At 43.5% G+C, this 7,836-nt stretch overlaps 1 protein-coding gene and 1 long non-coding RNA gene across 10 annotated transcripts in view; one reads left to right on the top strand and one right to left on the bottom strand.

Annotated features, from left to right (window-relative positions):
* The window catches only part of LOC112129594 (uncharacterized), a 137,099-nt gene that overhangs the window by 93,140 nt on the left and 36,123 nt on the right, over nucleotides 1-7,836 (top strand). The window lies entirely within an intron of this gene.
* The window catches only part of LOC100448016 (polyunsaturated fatty acid (12S)/(13S)-lipoxygenase, epidermal-type), a 56,401-nt gene that overhangs the window by 27,548 nt on the left and 21,017 nt on the right, over nucleotides 1-7,836 (bottom strand).

Genomic DNA, 7,836 nt, shown 5'->3' with positions numbered 1-7,836 from the left:
ATGGTCTTGATCTCTTGACCTCGTGATCCGCCTGCTTCGGCCTCCCAAAGTGCTGGGATTACAGGTGTGAGCCACTGTGCCCAGCCCGGGGATAATTATTAAAATAATCCCTACTAATTGTAAAAATTCATGGACAATAGAAGGGAACATCCTCAGCTCCTTTTCACCACTGTTTTTTGTTTTTTTAACTGCTCCTAACAATCTGGTGTATTTCTTTACGTACTTTCTTCCTGTGCATACAAACCATAAGAATACAAACTTATAGGATACCAGGCAATACCAACCTCCTAAGCCTCGAAACTCTCTCTGCCACTGGCTGCTTTGTCCCTGTGCTGGTTCTCCTCCTAACCTCCAGGTGGTCTCTCTCTCTCTCTCTTCTTTCCCCTTCCTTCTCTGTTTTTTTTTTTTTTTTTGATTGAGACAAAGTCTCACTCTGTCACCAGGCTGGAGTGCAGTGGTGTGATCTCGGCTCACTGCAACCTCCACCTCCCAGGTTCAAGCGATTCTTGTGCCTCAGCCTCTGAGGAGCTGGGACTACAGGCGTGCACCACCACGCCTGGCTAATTTTTGTATTTTTAGTAGAGATGGAGTTTCACCACGTTGGCCAGGCTGGTCTTGAACTCCTGACCTCAGGTGATCCATCCGCCTCGGCCTCCCAAAGTGCTGGGATTTCAGGCATGAGCCACGGCACCCGGCCCCCTTCCTCTTCCTGAAAAGAAGGTGATCTCAAGGCTCAGTCCTGCTCTTCCCTCCACGTCCTTTGCTCTTGCATGCAGGTGGCTTCTTGATCTCCTCTTCAATATCTGACTTCTCTCAAAAGTTCCAAGTCTGGATTTGCCATTGCTTGCTGGACATCTCTTCCTTTGTCTCATACCCACCACTGCTCATAAAGATTTGTCGACGACCAAAGTCAGTCATTTGTCTCAGTTTCCTTCTTTAAGCTTTCCATTTTTTATCACTGGTGTTTGTGTATACCCAAAGTCATGGGCTCCAAACATTGGCCTCATCCTTGACTTTTCTCATTAATATCCAGCTCTAACTGGTTCTTCTCCTGTAATATCTTTCTCCTCCATCCCATTGTATCACTCTATTTTTACCACCTAAATCATGATAGACTTCCTGCTATGAATCTGTCCCCACTCCAACCTGTCTCCTTACAGCTGCCACGTGAACCTTTATAAGATGCTATTTACATGTTAATCCTCTCTTCCTCCTGAACACAGAATCCTCACCTTCTTGCTTACCTCCCACTGTCCCAATTTCTAATCCTGGTAATTATACCTCCCACCGTCTAGCACCAAACTGTCTTCCTAGACTCACCTCCTGCTTTTCCCTCACCCGTGTTCCACTCCAGCCCAAATCATTTAGTTATTGGTCTCTTAAAACACTTTGCATTTGCTGACTCCTGGGTCTTTCCTTGAGCCACTAACTCAATCTGAAATTTTGATCTCCTTTTTTTTTGAACTTGTTCAAGAACTTTTTTCCCAGCTCAAATCCCAGTCAAGCCCTGTCTCTTTCAAGAAGCATTTTTTTAGCTGGGCATGGTGGCTCATACTTGTAATCCCAGCACTTTGGGAGTCTGAGGTGGGAGGATTGCTTGAGCCCTGGAGTTGAGACTAGCCTGGACAACATAGTGGGACCCCATCTACACACACACACACACACACACACACACACACACTGGGACCCCATCTACACACACACACACACACACACACACACACACACACACACACACCATTTTTTGGCCACCTCCACAGTCCATAGAACTGACCCTTCCAAAACCTGAGGCCAATGCTTATTGATAGACTGGATTGGTATTTACATATTATATATTATCTCTTTGGCCTCCCTGAGTTTCCCCTGTGCAGAGACTATACCTGTCTATTTACCTTCTATTTCTCTATTTATCTTCAGTGCCTGGCACAGGATCTGGACATCATAGATGTTCAATAACTTTTTGAAAAAATTATTTATATATTGAGAGACAGGGTCTCTCTCTGTCACCTAGGCTGGAATGCAGCGGCATGATCATAGTTCACCGCAGCCTTGAATTCCTTGGGTCAAGGGATCCTCCAGCCTCAGTCTCCCAGGTAGCTAGGACTACAGGTGCAGGCCACCACACCTGGCTAACATTTTTTTTTTTTCTTTACTTTTCATAGAGATGGGGGTCTGGCTATGTTGCCCAAGCTGGTCTTGAACTTCTGGCCCCAAGCATTCCTCCTGCTTTGTCCTCCCAAAGTGCTAGGATTACAGGCATGAGCCACCATGCCTAGTCTCAATAGCTTTTATGTGGAATGATTATGCTTATGCATAGGTTGAAGGTTTGAAGGCAAGAAGATAAAGTTTGGGGAATAAACAAGGGAGATGTTATAGGAATGGATAAAGGATTAAACTGTGGTGGGGACAAAGGGTTAAAGGAGAGGCAAAATTGGGTTTGGGGATTAAGATCGCAGAAGAAGGATACGAGTATGAGATTGTGTGAGACTGTCCTACATGTCATTGGCAGTGCTCGGGTTAGAGGGACCATCTGGATGTGTTCATGAGGTTGTTGGGTGAGAACCAGATGGGCCTCAGGCTAGGGAAAATTAGCTGGAGTTGGCCTCCTCAGATCTACAAGGGCAGACAACCCAGTGAATTACTTACTTAATTTGACTCTTGAGGAGGCTCAAAGAAGCTCCTCCTGGAAGGCCTAGCTGCTTGTTTCACAAAGGCCAAAGACAGGGAAGTATTTTGTTGTTTACTGGATTCATTCAGAAAAGTATTTATTGAGCATATACTATGCACCAGGCATTGAGAACATAGAGATTTTGTTTTCCCTCAAGGAGTTCCTAGTCTAGTGGGGGGAAACAAAGACATAAAAAGTAAATGCCAAAGTCTGTTACAATGGAGAATGATTCCTGTGTAGGGTATTATGGGGGCACAAAGCAGGGAGGGATAGGTTCACCTCGAGGAGATAGAAAAGGCTTCTCAGGGAGGCAACTTGAACTGAGTCTTTAAATCTGAGTAGATATCTACCAGGTTGATGGGAATAAAGGACAGTTGGGGAGAGGGTGGGCATTCTGGGCAAACAGACAGCAAGAGTTGCAGGGAGCTGATGAAATTTCGGGGAAATTCATGAGTTTGGGGTCAGGAAGAGATAAGTGATGTGGTTGCACAGAACACAGGAGACCCATGAGGAGACGTCTTTGGTGTGCTGGGGAGAGATAACAAAGGCCTGCAGCAAGCAGGGGAAGCAGGAATGGAGATAGGCAGGGTGGAAGACATGCGAAGGAAGTTGAGTGGTCAGGACTCCTTTGTTTAATTGGTGATGACAGGAAGAGAAAGAGAAAGAGTAGACTGTGTGAGAGAGAGCAGAAGAGAACGAAAGATTGGTCATTGTTACTCCCTGGTTCTTGGCTGGGGCAACTTGGTATATGATGTGTGTGTGTGTGTGTGTGTGCATATGTGTGTGTGTGTGTGTGTATTTGCTGAGATGTGGGACACATAAAGACTAGAAGAGTTGCTTGGTTTTTGACAACCAAGTCTGAGGTGCTTTTGGGAATCATGGCCCACTTAACTTTCCACTCCTTTTCATCTGTGAAAGCTCTGATGTCTGAGAAAGGTCAAAGGGATCTTTGGTAGAGAACTATAAGCAAGTACAATCCAACTTAGAATAACTTACTGAACATTCACTATGTGCAAGACACAGTGTGGTCCACGCTAATCTCCGAGGGGGCAGGGACTCTGACTTCTTCACGTTTGCATTCCAGTGCCTCATACAGAGGCTGACACACAGTGGACATCCAATTAATATTTGTTGAATGGATGACAAGACATGAATGAACATAACACTTAATGGGTAATGGGAATATAGTAATGAGAATCTCCTGATCCCTCCTTTTGGGAGCAAGCTGTCTGGTTGGGGCGACAAATGTATAGACAACCAGTGTCCAAAGAGCATATTAAATACTTGAATAGAGGTTGGATGTAAGGGCAATGGGGACTGAAGAGAAAGGAGGAGTGACTGAGCCCTTGTGTTGGATTTTTAAGGATATGTAAAAGTTTTCTAGGCAAAGAAGAAAATAAATCCCAGGAAGAAGGAACAGACCATATCAAGGCTTAGAGGGGTGCAAATGTATGGCATGGTTCTCAGAATAACAAAATGTTTAATGCATCCGAATTCCACATGACGATCATAATGCCTGCTATCCCCTAATAAGGAAATCTGCCCCATCCACAGAGGTGTACTTGGATGGGACCACTCCCCAGACAAAAGGGCAGGGTCAGTTTCTCAGTACGGGTGTGTGTGTGTGTGTTGATGTGGAAAATACAGAGAGGATCAGGCAGTTAGCAATAGGAACAAAGATGGAGAGAAGCCAGAGGGGCCAAGATGGCCATGGGGAACAGAAGTTACAAAGAAGTAGAACCTCATGATAGAGAAAAGACATGCTGAACAGAGGGAGATGCCACGGTTGTTTTTTGGCTGAGAGCAGATGAACTCAGATGGTCAGCCCATTAATCACATCTATGTATATTGAAAACCTATTAGTCATGTTAAAATATTTGCTTCCAACCATCAAATATATTTTAAAGAACTCATTCGGAGAGGGATAGTCTGTTATATTTACCCAGATATTTAATGTTTCTGTTGTTCTTGCTTGGTTCCCCATGTTTCAGGTTTCCTTCTCACATCACTTCCCTTCTGTCTGAACAACTTTCTTAAGCAATTCTTTTAGATTACATATGCTGGAAATTCTTAGTTTTTTTTCTTTTCATCTGAGAATGTCATCATTTCACCTTCATTTCTCAAAGATATTTTTTCTGGATATAGAATTCCGAGTTGATAGCTCTTTTCTTTCAACACTTTAAAGATATTATTCTACTTTCTTTTTTTTAAAAAAATTTATTTCCATAGGTTATTGGGGAACAGGTGGTATTTGGTCACATGAATAAGTTCTTTAGTGGTGATTTATGAGATTTTGGTGCACTCATCACTGAAGCAGTAAACACTGCACCCAATTTGTATTCTTTTATCCCTCACCCTCTTCCCACCCTTTCCCCGAGTCCCCAAATTCTATTGTATCATTCTTATGCCTTTGCATCCTCATAGCTTAGCTCCCACTTATGAGTGAGAACATAGGATGTTTGGTTTTCCATTCCTGAGTTACTTCACTTAGAATAATGGTCTCCAGTTGCATCCAGGTTGCTGCCATTAATTCATTCCTTTTTATGGCTGAGTAGTATTCCATTGTATGTATGTGTATATGCATATCAGTTTCTTTATCCACTTGTTGATTGATGGGCATTTTGGTTGGTTCCACAGTTTTGCAATGCGAATTGTGCTGCTATAAACATGCGTGTGCAAGTACCTTTTTTGTATAATGACTTCTTTTCCTCTGGGTAGATGCCCAGTAGTGGGATTGCTGGATCGAACGGTAGTTCTACTTTTAGTTCTTTATGAATCTCCACACTGTTTTTCATAGTGGTTGTACTAGTTTACATTCCCACCAGCAGTGTAGAAATGTCCCCTGTTCACCACATCCATGCCAACATCTATTATTTGTTGATTTTTTTGATTATGGCCATTCTTGCAGGAGTAAGGTGGTACACATTGTGGTTTTGATTTGTTTTCATGATTAGAGATGTTGAGCATTTTTCATATGTTGGTCATTTTGTATATCTTGAGAATTGTTGTCTGTTCATGTCCTTAGCCCACTTTTTGATGGGATTGTTTTTTTCTTGCTAATTCGTTTGAGTTTGTTGTAGATTCTGTATATTAGTCCTTTGTCAGATGTATCTTCTGGCCTCCATTATTTTTGATGAGAACCCTGCAGTTATTTGAATTATTATTTCTTTATGGGAAATAACATTGCTTTTCTCTGCTTGCTTTCAAGATTTTTTTTCTTTGGCTTTAGTTTTCACTAGTTTGATTGTGATTATCTGGATGAGGATTTGTTTTATCCTGTTGGTGATTTGTTGAGATTTTTGAAGCTGTAAGTTATGTCTTTTATGAAATTTGAAAAATTGGAAGCCATTATTTGTTTATTTTTTTCTGCACCACACACCCTTATCTTTCTTTGACTCTGATGACATGAATGTTAGACCTTTTGGTATTGTCCTTCATGTCCTTGAGACTCTATTTACTTAAACAATTTTTTCTTGATGTCATTCAAATTGCATAGTTTCTATTGAGCTATCTTCAAATTCACTGACTCTTTCCTTTGCTGTCTCTGTTCTGCAAGCTCACTCAGTGAGCTAAAACTTGTTTTAAAAATTTATTTTATTATTAACTTATTAATGGGGTACAGGTGGTTTTTGATGACATGGATGAATTATATAGCGGTGGAGTCTGAGATTTTGGTGCACCTGTCACCTGAATAGTGTACATTGTACCTAATGCATGGATTTTGTTCCCTTGGTCCCCTTCCCACACTCCCCCTTCTGAATCTCTAAAGTCTTATTATATCATTCTGTACGCCTTTGCGTATTCCTAGCTTAGCTCTCACTTATAAGTGAGAACATACAGTGTTTGGTTTTCCATTCCATTATCTCCTAGGGGGTTGGAATGGTAGAGGTTTCTTAAAACTTATCTCCTTCTCCCATGTCATGCACTTTTTATTTATTTATTTTTCCCCAGTATTTTATTTACTGTTTTGATGATTCAGGTTTCAGGCCAGTAGAAGAGGTGTCCTTGATTAGGAATCAGTTTTGGCTAAAGCAAGTGGGTAAATGAAGTCCCAGGCTTGACAGAGGTGGCTGGAGGAGCCCTCAGTGAGTCACAGTGAGGTCTTATCAGGGAGAAGGGTTGGAGCCACCTTAGCTCCCCTGCAAGGTCAGCAGAGACATTTTCCACCTCTTAACATATGCTCCTGTCCCAGCGCTCTGGCTATTCAGATCAGAGAGGCACCTCTTTTCATCTGTAGGATGTTGGTGTTCCAAATAGAGAGGAATTGTGACTGTTTCTTGTGCAAGCCTGATCAATGGAGCGTGCTCCTCTTGTGGGGATGCAGTCACTTAGATATGTTCTAGAATGGCCGTCTATAGTTGCACCCATGTCGAGCTCCTGTGGGAGAAGTCCCAACTGTGCATATGGTGGCAAACAAGGGGGGAAAGACTTCTTCTTCTCCAAGATCCTCCCCGTGCACCAAAGCTGTCTGACTGTTGAGATAGAGCTGAAGACTTTCCCTGCTGAACCCAGCACTTCAACTGTGCCTCTGCCCAAGGAAGCTTTCCACCAGCAGAAGGATCTGATGCTCAAGGCCTGCCATCCAGATTCTTTGGTCCCACAGGGTGTTCCCTTGATGGGGTGTACTCCTCCTTTCCCTATGAGTGGGAGTCCCTGTGAGCCACACTACTGTGAATGTTGTTGCTCCTGTGGGTCTAGCTGTCCAGTGATGTTGCCACCCTCCAGGCTGGTGTTAGGGAATGCCAGTTGTGAATGCCAGTTTCCCAGAAGTGGGTAGCAACACCAGCTCTACTGGGGGTAGCAGGGGAGTGACGTAGACTCTGAAATTCCTTGGTTATTGGTAGCCATAGTGTGCTGGCTTTCTTGAATGCTAGTTATAGTAGTAATGAGCTGGTCACGTGGACTCAGGACCTCCTGGTAGGCCGGAGTGATGCAGGCAGTGGTGATAGCTGAGATCACAGAGCCTCCTTCCTGGGTGCAATGTTATTCTACCAGGAGATGCTGTAATGGACTGTGCTGGTTGACCTCCAGCCGGGAGGTGGTGCTTGCAAATGAACAGCAGCTGCTGTAGGTGTGTGTATGTGGGGTGGTGGTGGTGGGGGCGTGGAAGGAGGAGTACTCTGGTTTCACAGGCAATAGGCGGGGCCACGTAGCTCTCAAGAGATTCT

Source organism: Pongo abelii, chromosome 19, assembly GCF_028885655.2.
Source record: "Pongo abelii isolate AG06213 chromosome 19, NHGRI_mPonAbe1-v2.0_pri, whole genome shotgun sequence".
In the NCBI taxonomy this organism is placed as follows: Eukaryota; Metazoa; Chordata; class Mammalia; order Primates; family Hominidae; genus Pongo; species Pongo abelii.
The sequence above is the reverse complement of the archived record's forward strand: the minus strand, read 5'-3'. Positions and strand labels throughout refer to the sequence as shown.